Source organism: Scyliorhinus canicula, chromosome 16, assembly GCF_902713615.1.
Source record: "Scyliorhinus canicula chromosome 16, sScyCan1.1, whole genome shotgun sequence".
Lineage (NCBI taxonomy): Eukaryota > Metazoa > Chordata > Chondrichthyes > Carcharhiniformes > Scyliorhinidae > Scyliorhinus > Scyliorhinus canicula.
In genome coordinates this window covers 107,179,270-107,201,105 of record NC_052161.1, presented here as the reverse complement: position 1 = coordinate 107,201,105, position 21,836 = coordinate 107,179,270, and the positions used below count along the sequence as shown (strand labels likewise).

General features: G+C 52.5%; 1 protein-coding gene across 7 annotated transcripts in view; it reads left to right on the top strand.

The window, feature by feature from the left end:
- Window positions 1–21,836, top strand: part of disp3 (dispatched RND transporter family member 3) — a 717,999-nt gene that overhangs the window by 341,506 nt on the left and 354,657 nt on the right. For all 7 annotated transcript variants that reach the window (XM_038821800.1, XM_038821802.1, XM_038821804.1 and 4 more), the window contains one exon: window positions 12,273–12,378. The gene's annotated coding sequence lies outside the window, so the exon portion shown is untranslated. The remainder of the gene's footprint in view (window positions 1–12,272; window positions 12,379–21,836) is intronic.

Sequence of the window (21,836 nt, the reverse complement as noted above, 5' to 3'; positions counted from 1 at the left end):
GTACTCATCGACCACACTGAGAATATACATGTTTCGGTCGGTGGACGGGAGAAACCCTTTGAAATCCACACTGAGGCGTTCAAAGGGGCGAGAGGCCTTCACCAGGCGCGCACAGTCCGGCCGGTAGAAGTGCGGCTTGCACTCCGCACAGACCTGGCAGTCCCTGGTGACTGTCCGTACTTCCTCGACGGAGTAGGGCAGATTGCAAGCCTTGACAAGATGGTACAACCATGTGACAAAATCTATCGTGTAGGGCCCGGAGTCGGTCTACTTGTGCGCTGGCATATGTACCTCGGGATAGGGCGTCAGGGGGCTCGTTGAGTTTGCCGGGGCGATACAGAATCTCGTAGTTATAGGTGGAGAGCTCGATTCTCCACCGCAAGATTTTATCATTCTTGATCTTGCTCCGCTGTGTGTTGTTGAACATGAAGGCTACTGATCATTAGTCAGTGAGGAGAGTGAATCTCCTGCCAGCCAGGTAATGCCTCCAATGCCGCACAGCTTCAACGATAGCTTGGGCCTCCTTTTAGACGGATGAGTGCCGAATTTCTGAGGCATGAGGGGTGAGGGGGAAGAATTCCACGGGTCTGCCTGCCTGATTAAGGGTGGCAGCAAGTGCAATGTCTGATCCGTCGCTTTCTACTTGGAAGGGCAGTGTCTCGTCTACTGCATCCAGGCCTTGGCTATGTCTGCTCTGATACGGCGAAGGCCTGTTGCGCCTCGGCCGTAAGAGGAAAATGGGTGGACTGAATGAGTGGGCGGGCCTTGTCCGCATAGTTTGGGACCCACTGAGCGTAGTACGAAAAGAACCCCAGGCAGCATTTGAGGACCTTGGGGCAGTGCGGAAGGGGGAGCTCCATGAGGGGGCGCATGCGGTCGGGTCGGGCCCCAGAACTCTGTTCTGGACCACACAGCCGAGGATGGCTAAGAGGGTCATGCTGAACACACACTTCTCCTTATTGTAGGTGAGGTTGAGGAGAGTGGTGGTGCGGAGGAATTTAACAAGGTTGGCATTGTGGTCCTGCTGATAATGGCCGCAGATGGTGACGTTGGTAGGTACGGAAAAGTGGCCCGCAAACCGTACCGGTTGACCATTCGGTCCATCTCCCTTTGGAAGACTAAGTTAGTGATGACAAAGGGAACCCTGAGGAAGTGATAGAGACGACTGTCCGCCTCGAAGGCAGTGTGTGGACGGTCCGATTTACGAATGAGGAGCTGGTGGTAGGCGGATTTTAGGTAAATCGTCGAGAAGACCCGGTACTGCGCAATCTGATTGACAATATCAGATATGCGTGGGAGGGGATATGCGTCGAGCTGTGTGTATCGATTGATGGTCTGGCTGTAGTCCACGACCATTCTATACTTCTCCCCAGTTTTAACGACTACCACTTGAGCTCTCCAGGGGCTGTTGCTGGCCTCGATGATACCCTCCTGAAGCAGCCGCTGGACCTCGGACCTGATGAAGGTCTTGTCCTGGGTGCTGCACCATCTGCTCCTGGTGGCAACGGGTTTGCAATCCAAAGTTAGATTGGCAAAGGGGGGGGGGGGGGGGCGACCTTTAGGGTCGCGAGGCCGCACACAATGAGGGGTGGTAGGGGCCTGCCGAATTTGAGGGTGAGGCTCTGGAGGTTGCACTGGAAATCCAGGCCTAGTAATAGTGCAGCGCAGAGATTAGGAAGGACGTAGAGGCGGAAGCCGCTGAAATCTACGCCCTGGACCGTGTGAGTGACCGTGCAGAACCCCCGAATCGGGACGGAATGGGATCCGGAGGCCAGGAAGATTCTTTGGTTGGCGGGGTGGACCGCGAGGGAGCAGCGCTTTACCGTATCCGGGTGGATGAAGCTTTCGGTGCTCCCGGAGTCCAGCAGGCAAGAGGTCACGTGGCCGTTGATTTTCACCGTAGTCGAAGTGGTGGCCAGGTTGTGAGTCCGGGACTGGTCGAGCATCATTGAGGCGAGCTGCAGTTGATCATCACTGGTGTCAGAAGACGGAGAGCGTGGGGGGGCCCGGTCGTGGAATGTCGTCGGTGTCCATGCTCCGTGGGGAAGACAAGATGGCGGCGACTGACGATCCTGCAGGGGACAAAATGGCGGCACCCATTGGCCGCACGTTGCTGGAGCTGAACAAGATTGCGGCGCTCATGGGCCGCACGTGGACTGAGGGGGAGAAGATGACAAGATCTTGAGGTGGAGGATCGAGCTCTCCACCTATGAGCCCCCTGATGCCCTATCCCGCGCTACATGTGCCAGCGCACAAATGGACCGACTCCGGACTCCACAATGACCTCTGCCACCCGGGGGTCACCCAGTTCTTCCATTTCGTCAAGGCCCGCAACCTGCCCTACTCCATTGAGGAGCTCAGGGCCGTAACCAGAGACGGCCAAGTCTGCGCAGAGTGCAAGCCGAACTTCTACCGGCCAGATAGAGCACACCTGGTGAAGTCCTCCCGCCCCTTTGAGCGCCTCAGCATGGACTTCAAAGGGCCCCTCCCCTCCAACGACCGCAACATGTACTTCCTCAACGTAATTGATGAGTACTCCCAGTTCCCTTTCGCCATCCCATGTCCCAACATGACTTCTGCCACGGTCATCAAAAGGGCATTGCCTCGAGCAGGACGATTAGCTACAACCCCCGGGGAAACGGGCAGGTGGAGAGGGAGAACGGGACGGTCTGGAAGGCCGTCCTGCTGGCCCTTCGGTCTAGAAATCTCCTGGTCTCCCGCTGGCAGGAGGTCCTCCCCGACACGCTCTACTCCATCCGGTCGCTCCTATGCACTGCTACTAATGAAACCCCTCACAAACGTCTGTTTGCCTTCCCTAGGAGGCTACCTCCGGGGACTCGCTCCCAACATGGCTGAGAGTTCTTGGACCCGTCCTCCTCCGGAAGCATGTGTGGAGCCATAAATCGGATCCCTTGGTTGAGAAAGTCCACCTCCTCCATGCAAACCCGCAGTACGCCTACGTGGCACATCCCGACGGGCGACACACAGTCTCCCTCCGGGACCTGGCACCCGTTGGGTCCCCACCTGCAACCCCCGACCTGATATCGCTCCTCCTTCCTCCCCCCCGGTTGCCTCATTCACCCCTGCGCCTCCCACCAGCGAACCTCACCGCAGCCCCCACCCCAGAAGGATCCGTACCCTCACTGGATCCACTGAGGGATGACGAAGAAGAGGATAACACACTCCCGGAGTCGCAGGTGACCACGTCGGCACCCACATCACCACCAGGACTGAAGCGATCGCAGCGGCGGGCCAGAGCCCCCGACAGACTCGATCTGTAAAGTTTTTCTTCACGCCCGTCGGACTCTTTTTTTTAAAACAGGGGGTGAATGTGGTAAACAGCACTGGTAACACATTGCCAGTATTACGGTACTGCCACTGTATTACATGTGCCACAGTAAATCCCAGCCTGCTAACTCCTCCCAGCAGGCAGCGTGTAAAAGTGTATACTCTCCTGCGCTGCTCCCATTCTGGTTCCAGCTGCAAAGGCACAACACCTTGTGCAATAAAGCCTCGATTGTTTCACCATTCTCGTTTCGTGGTCATTGACGGTACATCACCCTCCTCAGCTGCCCCTCTGCCTTATCTGCGGACAGGAGCCCAAATTCCAGCTGCAGTCTCTGACGTTCCTTCATAAGTCCCTCATCCGGAGACTCCGCATACCTCCTGGCCACCTGTAAAAGTCATCTGGTAAGCACCATGATCTTGTGCTTAATAAGAGAATTCTCAAATACTAAGCCATATATATCGCCACCAGTGATGTGACTACCAGCCCGCATATTCTTGGAAGGAGTAAATTCCCAGTTCAAGTCTTCACTCAGAGCATTCACATTGATACCACGAGGGATTTAAATAATCTGCGTAAGATCATTGATGTCCTTCAGAGGGCGCTGGATCCCATCAAAGATGGCCTACCAGCCTGTCCAACTCTGCCCGTTCACGGTCCTGGATCCAAGACTGGACGGGTCGAGTCCCAAATCCAGAAAGCTGTCAGCTACGGCAAAAGAGCTACGGGGGTTAATGGAGCACGTGGTAGGGGTGGATCCGTGGAGATTTGGGAGGCCAAGGAGTAAGGAGTATTCATTCTAATCCCACATGCTTATGGGCCGAATCAAAATGAGTTCTCCCCGATAACCGCCTTCAGTGCCTCCCACACCACCCTTGCCGAGATCCCACCCGTATAATTGATCCTTATGTATCCCCGAATAGCCTCCCTCACCCGCTCACACACCTCGTCCTCCACCAACAGCCCTACACCTAACCTCCATTGCAGCTATTGGGCCTTTCCTTTGCTCACTTGTAGGTCTACCCAGTGTGGGGCGTGGTCTGACACCACAGTTGCTGAATATTCAGTATACACCACCTCAGCCAGCAGCGTTTTGTCCAGCACAAAGAAATCTATCCAGGAGTACACCTGATACATGTGGGAGTAGAATGAAAACTCCTTACTCCTTGACCTCCCAAATCTCCACGGATCCACCCCTTCCATGTGGTCCATAAATCCCCGTAGCTCTTTTGCCATAGCTGACAGCTTTCTGGACTTGGGACTCGACCGGTCCAGTCTCGGATCCAGGGCTGTGTTAAGGCCCCCCCCCCCCCCCCCATAATCAGTCGATGTGAATCTGGGTCCGGGATCTTCCCTTGCACCCTCCTAACAAACTCGACATCATCCCAGTGTGGGGCATATATATTCACCAATACCACGGTCATTCCCTCTAGCTTCTCACTAACCATGATGAATCTACCCCCCCCCCCCCCCCCCCGCAACCGGGTCCGCCTCTATCGTCCCCACCTCGAATGCAACTCTTTTATTGACCAGGATTGCCACACCCCTTGTTTTAAATTCCAATCCCAAATGGAACACCTGTCCGACCCATCCCATCCTCAACCTAACCTGATGTCCCGTCTTCAAGTGTGTCTCCTGCAACATGTCCACGTCCGCCTTCTGGCGCCACATCTGCTTTCAAACTTTTCAAATACACAAGCACCCTCGACCTCTTCTCTGGGCCTTCCAACCCTCTCACGTTCCACGTAACTATCCTAACAGGGGGTCTCTCTCTCTCTCTCTCTATCTGCCCCCCCCCCCCCCCCCCCCCCCCCGCACTCTATACTTCCATCCCAAGCCTTCTGCCTTCATAAATGCCTTTGCTGCTTTCACCGTCTCAAAATAAAAGTCTCTGGAGTTGTAGGTCACCCTTAGCTTTGCTGGATACACCACTCCAAACCACACTCCACTGTCGCACAATGCCGCCTTCGCTCGGCTAAAAGCCGCTCGCCGCTTTGCCAGTTCCACCGTGAAGTCCTGATAGATACGAACCTTTGCACCAGTCCACCTCCCACTTCTTCTTTGCCCAGTTCAATACCTTCTCCTTCATGTGAAATCGGTGAAAAAGATAATCACTGCCCTTGGCAGCTCGTTTAACTTAGGCTTAGGCCTCAGCGACCAATGAGCTCGGTCCAATTCTTCCTCCCCTATCAGTTCTGCCAACATCTTGGCAAAGTATTCTGTCGGCCTCGGGCCCTCCACCCCCTCGGGCAGGCCAACAATTTTCAGATTTTGTTGTCTCCCGCGGTTCTCCATATAAGAACATAAGAACTAGGAAATGGAGTAGGCCATCTGGCCCCTCGAGCCTGCTCCGCCATTCAATGAGATCATGGCTGATCTTTTGTGGACTCAGCTCCACTCTCCGGCCCGAACACCATAACCCTTAATCCCTTTATTCTTCAAAAAACTATCTATCTTTACCTTAAAAACATGTAATGAAGGAGCCTCAACTGCTTCACTGGGCAAGGAATTCCATAGATTCACAACCCTTTGGGTGAAGAAGTTCCTCCTAAACTCAGTCCTAAATCCGCTTCCCCTTATTTTGAGGCTATGTCCCCTAGTTCTGCTTTCACCCATAGCTGCGTCATAGTCTGCCGTGTCCTCTATGAGCGTGTACATGGCGGTGCCCACGCACAAGTGGAGGATATGTAGTTTTTGTTCCCTCATCGGCCGGTTTTCGGCTGTGCTTAAATAACTGTTGAAACACGCCAGCCAGTGTTTAAATGCAGCTGGGCAGAGTCGAAGGCACTCCGGCTTGATACGAAGCTCCATCTTTTTAAAACTTTTAAAAACACATCTTGTGCATTAAATTGATGCACCATCAATTGGACACGAGGCGAAGATGTGATCCAAACAAAAGGCTTTAATGCACAAGATGTGTGCCCGGCAGCAGACGTACAGAAGAATGGCCGACTGCCGGGGAACACAGGTTCTTATATCCCGCCCTGTAGGCAGAGCTACCTACCTCTCAGCCAATATGCTGAGAGGCACATGACTTACCCGGGCCAATGGGCAGCGAGTCCTGTGCACCAATGGCAGCTCACCTCTGTGGTACTGTAATACCCCTAGTCATACTACCACAATGAGTATTGCTGAAAAAAGAAGCATATTGTTGAAGCTTTTGTTTTGCACACATCAGGACCGATTCACAAGAATATTGGGTGGGATTCTCTGATCCTGAGGCAAAATGGTGATACCGTCGGAAACACCATCGCGTTTCTTGACGATGTCAACACGCCCTCAGGATCAGCAATTCTGGCCCCTACAGGGGGCTAGCATGGCACTGGAGCGGCCCACTCCACTCCAGCTGCTGATCGCGGCCTACACCGCTCCAGCTGCTGATCCCGGCCCACGCCGCTCCAGCTGCTGATCCCGGCCCACGCCGCTCCAGCTGTTGATCCCGGCCCACGCCGCTCCAGCTGCTGATCCTGGCGTCAACTGGGCACCGCGGGGTCCATGCATGCGCAGTGGCACCGGCGCCAACGTGCGCATGCGCAGTGGCACTGGCGCCAACGCGCGCATGCGCAATGGCTCCTTTCTCTGTGCCAGCCCCGATGCAACATGGCGTAGGGCTAAAGGGGCCGGTGTGGAAGAAAGGAGGCCCCCAGCCCGAGAGGTCGGCCCGCCGACAGGTGGGCCCCGATCGCAGGCCAGGCCACAACGGAGGCCCCCCTTCCGGGGCCAATCCCCCCATCCCCCAACACAGGCCGCCCCGGATCCTTCCACGCCGCGATCCCGATCCCGCTGGCTGAGAGCAGATTAGAACGGCCCCGGCAGGACTCGGGTTTTTTGTAACGGTCGCTCAGCCCATCCCGGGCTGAGAACCAGTTGGGGGGGGGGGGGGGGGGGGGCGCATAGAGCGGCCCCTGACTGGCGGCAATGGCGCCGATTCTCCGCTCTGTGGAGAATCGCGTCCCTGCATCGGGGAGGTGTGGCGCGATTCGAGCCGGTCGCGAGGATTCTCTGGCCTGGCCCCGGGCTGAGAGAATCCCACCCATCTCAAAGGGAACAACAATTTATACTACATGAGAAAAAGCTGCCAATTTAATAATATACTAGGCAACGCTTAACAGTTAACTGCCAAGGTTTTGTCAGTGTAATTCTGAGCACAATCAGGATTTTTTAGCGAGTATTGTCCAATTGCAGAATCATATCTAATGTTGAACACTATGTTCTATGTTTTGCGAGAATGGGCTGGTTGTGTATAGTCTGTAGTTGTCTGCTGGAAGCAACCAAAGGGACGTGCTATTTGATATGATTCCCCAAGTATGGCCTACATACCTGGCATTACATTCGCACTGACATTCATATACCACATTTTAAATTTTGGCTTGATTGTGTGAAGAATTACACTGAAAACCAATTTAAGATTATCAGTTAGGTTCACAGAGTGTATCACTTATATGTGCCGGAAACTACATCTAGTCACATAGAGGGCCCTGTCCTTTGGAAACAGAAAGATCATGTACATGCTTTGTGCCTTTTCCAGCTAAACAAAAGCTTGGCAGACAGCAGTTTACTGGTTCATTCCCCATAGCAATGCCTTTCGCAATCAGAGTTGACCTGCCTGTTTTACAGTGGGGTGGACAGGGCTTCAGATAGGATGCCCACCCTTGCCCTATTAAAGCCAAGGGTCTTTTTCTGCCCAACCTTAATTTTTAGATTGCCAGGTGCCTGATGATTGAGGGTGGGAAATGGAGAATGTTCCCAAACTCGATCTTGGGTGGAAAATGGGGGACACCTGAGGTGGAAAACACTTTCTGACTGGGGGTGCCTTCCGCTCACCTGACCTTCGTCCTCGCCTCACCTATTCCCTGACACCGAGATTGCCTCCTTCTCTATCCCCTAAAGCATTCCTTATCCTCTCTTCCCCAGAACTCCTGTCACTTACTTTGACACTGGCTCCCTGCACTTGGTCTCAAGCACAGCTCTGCAGAACATCTTCCAGCCACTGCAGCAATGTGCCTGGATTGGCTGGACAGTTGTTGCCAATCTGACTGACCAATATCTCTCCACAATAGGACTCCTTCCAAGTGAATACGGAAGTTCCGCCTACTGCAAAACGACACTCATTGGAGCGTGAAATGGCAGCTAGCCTATCAGAATCGGTGGGGATGTGCTCCCTGTCCACTCCCAGGGGGTGGGCTCTCAGGCCCAAGTGTCCTTTACAGCTGACTTTATTTCATCCACTGTTCTGAAATTAAGTTGGATATTTGAAGATTTTCCAAATTGCTTGTGATCTGCATTGGAATTCTTCTCTTTGGTTGGATTGCTTTAGGGCTGAGACATTGATCTTCTTCTTCTCGAACGTTTGGATCTTGGGATGTCTTGGTGCTAGCCGGATGGTCATCCCCGATAAAACAGACCAATAGACTGTCAAGCAGGCATTGTTCCCTGGATGGATTGAATGATATAAACATCTCTTGCGTTGACCTAGGATGCTTCCATGTGGTTTTGTATTTGGCCTTCCAGTGGAAGAGGTTTTCTGACTAACAAGAAATTAATGTGAAACCAAAGGGCTTGAAGATACCTGAGGAATTTCTATTTGAGTGGGTGGCCCCAAATGAAACTATACACTGGATAGGAGGAAATGCTCCTGTTAAAAACCCAATAAAAAAGTAATTTGAAATAGAAATTAAATTGTGAGATACTGAAATACTAATCTTTAATGTGTTTGTGTCTCTAAGGACCCCAAGTCACTGCCTACACTAAAATAGCAATTTCGGGTGAACATGGGGACTGTTAAAACATTAATATCCCACAGCATAATTTCAGGTCAAGGGATTTCTAAAATAATATTACTTTCTTCTTGCTGTAGAGTTGCTGCAACACACTTGTTTCTTTTCGATTAGTTTTTATCTCTTTCAGCAAAATGTATAGGATGGTGGTGACATTAGTCTGACTTGCCTCCTTCTGCAAGTCACAATAAATCTGTCTTACGAAGTGTGGAAGCCAGTGAGTTGTTTGCTATTCAGACCAGAACAAAGGTGCAATCTGCGTGAAGGATGCCATTGTATGCCACACTAATTCATTTGGAATGTATATTAGCTTCCAGGTAGAAATGTATTTCCTTGTAAAATATGTACATGTAGAAAGCATATGCAGATTTTCTTCTCCCTTTGTAGCCCAGGAAAATTATGGTCAACTCTGGTACCTACACTGCTACCTAACCAAGATTAGTTAACTGAGCACAGAGCTGGGTATTGAACCTGCAAACTTCATGATCTCTATGATCAGCACTATTAGTTGATGGTGAAATTTCCTCAGAAGATATCTGATAAAATACTGTAAAGACTGAACCATTAAAATTGTATGAAAAGCATCAGATCCTGTTTGTCCATCATTCCTAACCACTCCGTCCTCCAACGACTGAAATTTAGTATCCTTATCCGTGTAATGTGTTTCAATCCCTTCTTTCCCTCCCTCCCTCTGTGACTTCCAATCGCATCATAATACATCTTGCATTCCCTGAACTGTCCATTCCTCCAATTTCAGTCCATAGTCCATCTCCAATATATTTGATAGATGCTCTTTCAGACACTTAGACTGCATAATCTGGAATTTCCAGCTGAAATGCTCGTTTGTTCAAGTGTCATCTTCTCAAGTGTATATATTAAACCGATTACGAATTAACAGTGGTTAGCTGTTTGAATTAATGACCATAGGAAGTATGCTTTGAAATTACATCTTGTAATTTATTAATATTGAAATTGATTGAGATTAGAAAGACATGGATTCTGAGCCACTTTTGACCCCCATTCCCTTTCATTTCTGGTGGCTCCAGGATAATTCTGGAGCGTGGCATCCCAGAATTGACTAGCTTTTAAGGTTCCAATCATCGGCTGTTCATTTAAATGCATTCCTAATTCCTCACGTTCAGTAGGTTTGTGACTTGGTTAGGTTGAAAATTATGCTTATTATAGCAGCACCCGCTGTTAACTACAGAAATGCAAAAAACTGTGGTAGATCACGGAAAATAGGCCATTTCACAGCTCAAAGCTCTACTTGAATGATTTAAGTCATTTTTGCACTCCTATGTTCATTTAGATGCTAAGAGAATCCTGCCTGTAAATCAGTTCCTGCCATTTTCGCTGCTAAATTTGGTTATTTTATCTAGGTTGCAGACTCTCAAAGAACTGGATCTAACATAAAGATAAGGATCCAACCATGTAATTGTAGCTTGGAGACATGGATCTCCAGAATCGAAACTAACATAGCGAACTACATTATTTTGTTCTGTCCAGCAATGCTGCCTGCAAAGTATTTTCTTTTCAAATAAAAGCTAAATACTGAGGATGTTGGAAATTGGAAATAAAAGCAGAAATGTTGGGAAAACTGAACAGATCTGGCAGCATCTGTGGAAAACAGAGATCGGGAACTACCAGCTACGTTGCGCCTGAATGATGGGTGGCATGGCTGGAAGATGCCGGAAGAGGCTTCCCGACAGCCGGTAGACCTCGCGCAATCTACCCAGGTCTCACGAAGCAACACGATTAGTATCCCACCACAATGGGCGGGATCAAGCCTTGCACACCTCAGTAGGTTTAAAACCTGCTTAGGTGTGCTGACTCGGCATATCTTGACATCTACCGATCCTCCCCAGGGAGACCCCAGCCGGATGCCTTTCAGTAGTGGTCCACACAAACGTGGACCACTACTGAACGGCACCTGGGGAGGTCTCCCAGGTTGTCGGAGGCTCTTGGGTGGTCAGGAACAGGTAACAGTGGCCCCCTGGCCCTCCTCCTGGAACATGGTCACCTTGGCATGGCCAGGCTGCCACTTTGGCACTGCCAGACTGGCACTGTGGCACTGCCAAGGTGCCCAGGTGGCACTGCCAAACTGGCAGGAGTACAGTCAGGGTGGCAGTACCAGTGTGGCACGGTCATGGGTCAGGGCCTGAAGGGGGAGCCATGCCCATGAAAGGAAGGTGGGGGGTATAAAGGGTGGGGGGGGGGGGGGGGGGTGCAGGGTGGCTATGTAGGGGCCTCTGGAATGTTGGGGGTGGTGAAGGGCGGGGGTCCTGGAAGGGGGAGGGCCCCGAAAGGTGGGGTGGGAAAGCCAGAAAAGGGGGGCCCTCATTGACCCCATAGTGGGGTGTCCTCACTTGAAGGGATGTGGAGAAGCGCTCATGTGTGGGGATTGACATTTCCCATGGATGGGGGTTGTGGGGGACCCTCAAGCCCACTTTGAGATCAGGGTACCCTTTCAAAATTGTGGCCCAATCTGTGACAAGCCAGTCTGGTCAGAGAGTTCCCCGTGATAAATGTAATTCTAAATGTGGGCTGACCCGATGAGGAACTCACCGACAGTGTCAGGGAGAAATTCCAAGCAAAACCCGCAACAAATGAAACTTAGAAACTTTACCGTTACATTGCACCCGCAATTAACATTTTGAGTCCGTATGACTTCTTCAGAACCCTCCACTGTCCACTCGGGATGCTCTCCATCATCTAAAAGGCTCAAGTCAGGAGTGTGATGGAGCTCACCATTTATCTGGCTGAAAGAAGCGACAAGAATCTTTGAAGCAGCAAACCATCCAGGATGGAACTGCTCCGTTGATTGGCATTCCTGTCACTAACTTGGTACCCCTTTACCCCATCACTGATTTACTCTGGCTGCATTGTGCATAATCTACAGTTTAAAAATGGATTGCACAATTCAATATTATACAACATCGCAGTGCCAATTCTGCAATGCAAGTGATCACATTGCATGTACTTTAACTTGGCATCAATTAGCATCCTCACATTAATTAAATAACCTATTTCTCTCTCTGTTGTGATTTTTCAATTATTAGCTCATAAATTTTATGCACAAAAAATTTTGGCACTACCACAGATTAAAATGCCACATTCATCTACTTACTTTTAAGATGTACTGAATTAAACATAGATTTTTCAATTCAAGATTCTTTAACATGTAACCTTCTCTCCATTTATATTAATAGGATATTCATGTGGAAATTCATATCCTGGCCTTGGAATTGTATAGCAACATTACTGGCTGATGTCCCAGATTTCCTGAAGACGAGTTAACACCTTCAAATGCTGACAGTAAGTCCAACTTGCTTGCCTCCGTCCTTGGTGACTTATACCTGGAATCCAATTCCAAAGACACTGATGCTTCATCCTGTTTTGCACCTGTGTATGATGATATGCATAAGCAATCTTGTATATAATAATGTACACGGCCTCCGACCACCAGGTGGCAGTGTAAACCTATCACGTGACTGTGCCTAGGGGAGTTTGGAGTAAGTCGTGTTGGTGTGGTATCTTGGGGTAGCTTTAGTATAGTTCGCTAGTGTCAGTATTTTGTTCTATATTTATTGCAGTTATCATTACCACCCAGTTTTTTCATAATAAATTATTTTAAACTAGTCAAGAACTAGGGGCGGGATTCTCCGATAATCGGCGCGATGGCCGGGATCTGGCGCCAAAAACGGTGCAGATCACTCTGGCGTCAGGCCCCCCCAAATGGTGCAAATTCTCCGGCCCGGAATGGGCCAGTAGCGGCGTGACGTCATTCGCGATGGCGCCACCCGCCGCGGACGCGCAGCGTCATTGACGGCAGGTGGCGTCACAGCTCAAAAGATGCGCCCCCCCCCCCCGGAGATCCGACAAGATGGCCGCCCGCCGTGCAGCCCCGAGGTTCCAGGAGTGCGACATCGAGGCGCGCCTGGACGCAGAGGAGGGAGGCCCTGTACCCCGGACATGACCGCAGGGTTTCCCCATGCCTCAGCCGGCGTCTGTGGAGGAAGGTGGCAGAGGCCATCAGCGCTGTGACCGTAACACCAAGGACAGGCGCACAATGCCACAAGAAGGTGAATGACCTCGTCAGGGCAGCCAGGGTGAGTACCCTCCTGATGTGCTGCACACCCCCAGGTGCAACCAACCCTAACCCTAGTGTGCTGCGTACCTATGCCAATATACGCACAACCGCTGGCCTGCATATATATCCCTGCCTAACACTGTTGCCCTTTATCCCTTCCACCCCCACAGGAGAGGCGCGCACACAACAAGTGCAGCACGGTAGCATTGTGGATAGCACAATCGCTTCACAGCGCCAGGGTCCCAGGTTCGATTCCGGCTTGGGTCACTGTCTGTGCGGAGTCTGCACATCCTCCCCGTGTGTGCGTGGGTTTCCTCCGGGTGCTCCGGTTTCCTCCCACAGTCCAAAGATGTGCAGGTTAGGTGGATTGGCCATGATAAATTGCCCTTAGTGTCCAAAATTGCCCTTAGTGTTGGGTGGGGTTACTGGGTTATGGGGATAAGGTGGATGTGTTGACCTTGGGTAGGGTGCTCTTTCCAAGAGCCAGTGCAGACTCGATGGGCCGAATGGCCTCCTTCTGCACTGTAAATTCTATGTAAATAACAACAGGGAGCGTGAGAGGACCGGAGGGGGCACAGCTGATGAGAGACCACTCACCGTTCATGAGGAGAGGGCCCTGGAACTGTCACTGGCCTACCCCTCTGGGCCCCTCCCTGGCCTGACGGGTGCTTGGGTCCTCAGGGTGTGGGACTGGGCCCTGCACATGGGCCACCACCTCCAGCCTCTGTCGAAGCTGCTGCCGCTGCCTCCTCCGACGTCTGGCGGCTTGGCCTGCCAGCAGCACTGTGAGGGCAGCTTCCACAGAGCCCAAGATATCATATATCCCGTGTAATACCAGCGGTGCCTTCCACCCTGGGACCCTCATGGCTCCCCCCCATTCACCCCCTCAGATCACCTGCCATCCTGCAGGGTACCATCCAATTTGCCCTGCCAATGCATCCCCGGCAGCAGCGGCGACCCCAGGTCACCGGATCCCAGACCCTGTACCCCTGACACCCACTCATAATGTTACCCGGACCGGGCATTGGTCCCTCGCCGGTGCACATTCCCACCCTCTGGTCGCGAAAATGTCCCTGGTGCTGGGGCCAGCCCCTAGTGTTGGCTGCAGCGTCCATGATGTTGCTTCCTGCAGTGTTCAGGCACTGTGTCCAGGCCTTATTGTCTAGTTATGATGCAAGACGATAACGCTCACATGCCCCATTGCACACTTACCCACAGAAATCCACTTGCTCATTAATTACGATTGCCAATTCCTATTAGCAATAATAGCCTTCTGCCACACGGCTGGAGGCCTCCACGATCAGTAGAAGTTATGGTGGTACAGACAGACCGGGGTTGCCTCCGTTATGGGTACACACGATCAAGGGGGTGGCATGGAGGACCGGTGGGCACTGAGGCACTCACCACCCGGCCAGCCCAGGGGTGATTTCCCCCCCTCCATCCTCTCCCCCCCCCCCCCCCCCCCCCCCCCCCCGCAGGACTGATCGCTGCCCTTGTGACAACTTGCTGGGATGGCGGGTAGATCACAGGGGGCTGTTGGATAGGGGGGTGTTGCTATTAATTGTATGGAGATTGGCTTTAATAAGGAATCCGAAAACTGAATCCCGCTGTGACGTGGTGATAATTGGTCTCTCGCCACGTCACAGCGGGATTCGGTTTTCGCCAACGGGGACCGGTCAGTTAAATTGCAAGCTGATCTGTGCCCGCCGCGTTTCCCGATTTTGGCCTCTCCAGTGATCTAACAGCCGGGTCACGCTTGAGTGAGAGCATGATGCGGCCATTAGATCGCGCCCATAGGAAATGCTAAAGCCAATTTGTACACAGAATGGTCCCACAAATAAAAATATGAAGATGAATAGATGATATGCTTTTTGATGTTGAATGAGGGCTAAATGTTGGTCAAAGTCGTCTCCCCTCTCCTGGGACCTTCCTTGTCTGTACGGCTCCAGTCAGTAGCTTTATCCACTGAGCCATCGACATTGCAACTACACTTTGCAAATGAAACCTGGAATGTCACTATATTTTAAGGCATCATTACAGTTAGAAAATTAGATTTTGGTGCTTAAGATAATGAGCACCTGAAAAAATAACATACTTTGGTTGTTTTCATGCACAAGATGATTTGTCACACAAGTGATTGAAGTTTTTTATTAATTTTGTTTACTACTGTATATCACAATACATTCTGCTTCACAGAGCTTAAAAAACAATCTTTATTTTTCTTGCACAAAATCATGAATGTGTGAGTAAGAAACACAGAGAGAAAGAGCAAGGAAACAAAATGACTCATGACAATAGTATGGCTGGATTGAAATTTTTGTTTTGGTTGAAAGGTCAGTGTGTTAAATGACTGTCTCACCCAACTCCTTTCAGTATTATAAATTATTGCCATTTTGTGTAGACGGAAGGCAAATAATTATAAATCCTGTGGGCATGCAACTAGGCCCTGTTCTATGTGCATAGAAGGTTGATGCACAATAGAGATCAGGAGAAAGCAGATATGCATGAATAGGAAATTTATCATGATGATTTAAAATTAACAGTAATCCCAAGAAAGAAATCCAAACATGTTATCGCTAAGAATAAACTGCTTCAGATGGTAGCATCTAAATTGTTACACAAGATGTTTTGGAAATGTTTTTTTTAAAATTCACATGCACATTTTGGGTAATCTAAATGGATAAATATGACATTGCTCATAGCAGGTATAGAACGAGGGGCGGGATTCTCCGACCCCCCCTCCAGTCTAGAAAACTCCAAGTATCCCAATGGCAAGAAGTCCTCCCAGACGCGCTCCACGCAATCAGATCCCTCCTCTGTACAGCTACAAATCACGAGCGACTCTTCAATTTTTCTAGGGGCACTACCACGGGAGTCTGACTTCCGGCGTGGCTGAGGACACCAGGCCCGGTCCTCCTGAGGAAGCACGTCAGGGCGCACAAAACTGATCCCCTTGTTGAAAAGGTGCGCCTCCTCCATTCCAACCCCCAGTACGCTTTTGTGGAGTTCCCGGACGGTCGCCAGGACACAGTATCCCTTTGGGACCTGGCACCTGCTGGATCCAGGCCCCCCCCCCCCCCCACCCCCACTGAGGAACTCCTTACCCCGTTCCCTATGCTGCCGCCCCCTCGTGCCCCCGATTCAGCAAGCTCACCCCACCGGTTCCACGTGCCAGAACCAGCCCGCCCCCAGTCTCCGGTCGAGCCAGAGGTGTATAAAGTTCGGACGAGACCCGCCCTGGAGTCTGCCATCGTACCCCAGCTCTCAACACCCACCCAGCCACCGCAAGAGGCTGCAACCCCGGTGCTCCGCAGATCGAAACGAATAATTCGTCCACCAGACAGACTAACTCTGTGAGCCACTACCCCCGCTGGACTCGATTTTATTTCACAGGGGGTGAATGTGGTGAATGTGATTCACACCAGATTATAATATGTATATACATGTGCCTATATTGTAAGTGCAGTTGCACTACCTGACCACCAGGGGGAGTAGCTCGAGAATTGTACTGGGCTTCTCCCTTGGTTCTGCCCAGGACTCCTCCCCCTGGAGCTGCTGTATAAAGATCACTGCCACATGACTTCCGGTGGCGGCGATGCCTGAGTGAGCCGCACATTCGGTGGGCTCTCACTCCGGCGGGGCTTTGGAGCTGATTCCCCGCGATAGCGGGACCTCGGGGGCGGCAAAAAGGCTGCCGGGAAAGGGCTGGAGAGCGGGCTGACAGCGATGGAAACGTGGGAGGCCAGCAGGTAGGGGAAGAGAGAGAGAGAGAGACGGAGGCAAGGAGCAGAGGAAATGGACCTGGAAAGTAAGATAGCGGACCCACGGACCTTCCTTCCTCCAGGAGAAGAAAATAAGTTTTGGAGTTGTTGAAGCAGGACAACTTGGACCCACTTCAGAGGCCCAGAAGGTAAAATTTAAGGAGCTGGGCGAAGGAAAGCGGCACCGAAGGCGCTGAGGAGCGGGCTGCGGCATATAGAACAGCGAGAGTCCAGAAGGCAGAAAAAGAAGGAGAAAAAGGGACAGAGACAAGGACCTGAAGAAACTTACCTGGGACCTAAGATGGCGGACACACGGACCCTGGACTCAGCAATCCAGTAGGCACTGGATAACATGTTCCAGTTAATGAAGTCCAGTTTTGAAGCGCTGAAGCGGGACAGCTTGGACCCAATCCAGAAAGCGGTGGATCAGCTGAACCAGAGGCTGGACGCGCAGGATGTTAAAGTTAAGGCGCTGGGAGAGGCGGTGGAGGAGCAGGCGGATGCGCAGACGGTTGCAGCGATAGAAGTTGGCGGCCTGAAAGAGCGGCAGAGAAGACTGCTGGACAGAGTGGAGGAGCTGGAGAATAGAGTCCGCAGGAATAATCTGAGGATGGTCGGCCTTCCGGAGGGGGCTGAGGGAACTGATGCTGCAGCGTTTGTAGCAGACCTGCTGAAGCAGCTGATGGGGGCCGAAGCCTTTCCGCGACCGCCGGAGCTGGAGGGGCCACACAGAGTGCAGGCAAGGCAGGGGCGGCCGGGCGAACCCCCCCCCCCCCCCCCCCCCCCCGCCCGATGGTGATTAGGTTCCACAGGTTCGTGGACAAGGAGCGGGAGCTGCAGTGGGCAAAGAGCGCCAGGAGCAGCACGTGGAACAACAGTGTTCTCCGCATTTATCAGGACCTAAGCCAGGAGGTGGCTCGGCGGCGAGCAGCCTTTAAGAATGTCAAGGAGGTGCTGTTCAAGAAGCACGTGAAGTTTGGTCTGCTGTTCCCAGCTCGTCTATGGGTCACGCACCAGGGTCAACACCACTACTTCTCCGAGCCCGAAGAAGCGATGGATTTTGTGAGGGACCTGGGGCTGGTCCCGAAAGGAGGCCCCAAGGACGCGAATTAGGGCCCGAGGATTGCTGTGGGGAGGAACGCCGAATGTGCCTGGACTGCTGCTCAACGGTTTGCTGGGCCAAAGGGGCCAAGCGGAACATTTGGGACTCTTTCCTTTGTTCATGGACATTGGTTTGGGGGGTTAACCCTTTCCCCCTTTTTTGTTTTTTTTTGTTGGGATCTCTCTTGTTTCTTGGGGGGGGGGTTTGTTTTTTGGGTTTATATTTGTGCTTTTACTCTTTTTTCTGTTTTTGTTTTCCTGTTTGGGCTGGTTTGTACTTTTTGTGCAGCTCGCAGAAGACACTGGAGCCGGCTTGCCCTAGTGGGTGGGAGAGGGGGATGGGGCGCCGGGCAGTGGGGAGGAGGACGGGGAAACAATGGGACTGAGACAGGAAGGCGCCGGAGTGTTGAGTCACCAGGCTAGCAGATTGGCTAGTCAAGGGAGTCAGGTGGGGGGGGGGAAGTTACAGCCAGTAGATGGCAGGGGTGGGGGTATCGGGGGATGGGGTTGGGGGGGGGGGTTGTTCTTCTGACGGGGGAGGGACTTGAAAAAGGCACGGGAAAGGAGGTCGAGGGTGGAGGCAGCCAGAGGGCGGGCCAGGAATGGCGCGACGCACGGGCCAGGGGCCGGCCCGAGAAAGGCTATGGCTGACCGGCGGGGTGGAGGGGGGTGGGATGTGCCCCCCGACCAGGCTGATCACCTGGAACGTCAAGGGACTGAATGGGCCGGTTAAGAGGGCGCGGGTGTTCGCGCACTTGCGGGCCCTGAGGGCGGACGTAATTATGTTGCAGGAGCCACATCTGAAAGTGTCTGACCAGACCAGGCTAAGGAAGGGCTGGATTAGCCAGGTCTTCCACTCGGACTTGGACTCGAAGTCCAGAGGGGTGGCAATCATGATCAACAAGCGCGTGCAATTTGAGGCAGAGGGTATATCCGCAGACAGGGGGGGCAGATACCTGATGGTATGGGGCAGACTGGAGGGGAGAAGAGTGGTGCTGGTGAATATATATGCCCCGAACTGGGATGACGTGGACTTCATTAAAAGAGTGCTGGGGAAGATCCCGGACCTGGATTCTCGCAGGCTAATAATGGGAGGGGACTTTAACATGGTCCTTGACCCGACTTTGGATCGGTCGTGTCCCAGAACGGGTAGACTCTCAGCAATGGCAAGGGAGCTGAAAGGGTTTATGGAGCAAATGGGGGCAGTGGACCCCTGGAGAGATAGACAGCCAACAGGAAGGGGCTACACGTTTTACTCGCACGTCCATAAAGTATATTCCAGGATAGATTTCTTTGTACTAAGCAGGGACTGTATGGGGGAGGTAAAGAACACGGAATACTCAGCAATTACCATTTCAGACCATGCCCCGCATTGGGTTGACCTGCAGTTCGGGGGAGCGAGCTATCAACGCCCGCAATAGAGGCTAGATGTGGGACTGCTGTCGGAGGAGGGGATCTGCGAGAGGCTTCGGAGATGTATGCAAAATTACCTGCAGGTGAATGACACGGGGGAGGTCTCAACGGCGACCCTGCGGGAGGCGCTAAAGGCAGTAGTGCGGGGGGGAGCTGATTTCAATTGGGGCCCACAGAGCCAAGGCAGACCGGGCAGAGATGGATAGATTGGTCAGGGAAATGGGTCGGATAGATGAAGAGCACGCGGAGTCCCCGGGGGAGGTTTTACTCAGGGAGAGGCAGAGACTACAGGTGGAACTGGGGGCTCTATCCATGAGCAGGGCTGTGGAACAGCTTAGGAAGACGAGGGGAGTGGTGTACGAGCATGGGGAAAAGGCCAGCAGACTGTTAGCGCAGCAACTCGGGAGGAGGGAGGCGGCCAGGGAAATAGGTAGAGTAAGAGACGGGGGGGGGGGGGGGGGGGGGGGGGGGGGGGGGGGCAAAGTGGAGGACCCGGCAGAATTGAATAAGGTATTCCGGGACTTCTATCGTAAGCTGTATACTTCGGAGCCGCCGGAAGAACCGGAGGGGATGAAAAGGTTTCTGGACGGGTTAACATTCCCAACAGTAGGTGGGGGCGAGTGGAAGAGCTGGGGCCCCGATTAGAGTAGAGGAGGTATTGGGGGGCCTTAAGGCCATGCAGTCGGGGAAGTCCCCGGGGCCGGATGGATACCCAGTACAGTTTTATAGGAAGTTCTCTGAGCTGGTGGGCCCGGTCTTGGCGAGGGTTTTTAATGAGGCAAGGAACAGAGGGACCCTGCCGCCGACAATGTCACAAGCCACCATATCACTGATATTGAAGCGGGGTAAAGACCGGGAGGCGTGCAGGCCAAACTCCCTGATTAATGTAGACGCCAAGCTCCTGGCAAAGGTACTGGCGGGTAGAATGGAGGACTGTGTACCGGAGGTGACTGGGGAGATCAAACGGGGTTTGTGAAAGGTAGGCAGCTGGCGGCCAACCTGAGAAGATTACTTAATGTGATAATGATGCCCCCAGTGAGTAGGGAGGTGGAGGTAATGGTGGCAATGGACGCCAAGAAGGCCTTTGACCGGGTGGAGTGGGACTATCTATGGGAGGTGCTCGGACGGTTTGGGTTCGGGGAGGGATTGGTGGACTGGATCAAATTATTATATCAGGCCCCGAGGGCCAGCGTCAGGACCAACAGAGAAGTGTCGGAGTATTTTAGGTTGAACCGAGGGACCAGACAGGGCTGCCCGCTCTCCCCGCTGCTGTTTGCGCTGGCCATAGAGCCGCTGGCGATTGCGCTGAGAGCCGCAGAGGGTTGGAAGGGGATGGTGAGGGGCGGGGTTGAACATAGGGTTTCTCTTTATGCAGACGACCTGCTCCTGTATGTGTCGGACCCAGTGGCCGGGATGGGAACTATACTGGGAATGCTGAGGAAGTCCGGCCAGTTCTCAGGATACAAATTAAATACGGTCAAGAGTGAAATGTTTGTGGTCCAGGCAAGGGGCCAGGAGAACAGATTGAGAGGGCTACCGTTTAGGCTGGTTGAGGAAAATTTCTGGTATTTGGGAATCCAGGTGGCACGAGACTGGTGCAGGCTGCATAAGTTAAATTTGGCCAGGGTGGTGGAGCAAATGAAGGGAGAGTTTCGGAGATGGGATGTACTCCCGCTGTCGCTGGCAGGGAGGGTGCAGACTGTAAAGATGACAATCCTCCCTCGATTTTTGTTTATTTTTCAGTGCCTCCCGATCTTTATCCCACAGTCCTTCTTCAAAAGAGTTAACGGGCTGATCATGAGCTTTGTCTGGGCGGGAAAATCCCCGCGGGTGAAGAAGGCGATGTTGGAGAGGAACCGCAGCGAGGGAGGGCTGATCTGCCGATTTGATTTGCCGAGTCTGATCAATTATTACTGGGCGGCCAACATCGCTATGATAAGGAAGTGGATGGTGGGTACGGGGTCTATTTGGAGGCGGCTTCGTGCAGGGGCTCCAGCTTGGCAGCCCTGGTCACGGCTCCTCTACCACTGCTGCCGGCCAAGTACACCACCAGCCCGGTAATGGTGGCGACCCTGCGGATATGGGGCCAGTGGAGGAGGCATGTGGGGGAGATGGGGGCGTCTGTCTGGGCGCCAATCTGCGACAACCATCGGTTTGCCCCCGGGAATATGGATGGGGGGTTCCGAGTATGGCGGCGGGCGGGGGCGGGAAGGGTGGGTGATATGTTCCTGGAAGGGAGCTTTGCGAGTCTGAGGAGCTTGGAGGAGAAATTTGGGTTGGTAAGGGGAAATTATTTTAGATACCTACAGTTGCGGGACTTTGTTCGTAGACAGGTCCCTTCTTTCCCACGCCTCCCGCCAATGGGGATCCTCGACAGAATAGTCTCTAGGAGGGAAGAAGGGGAGGGT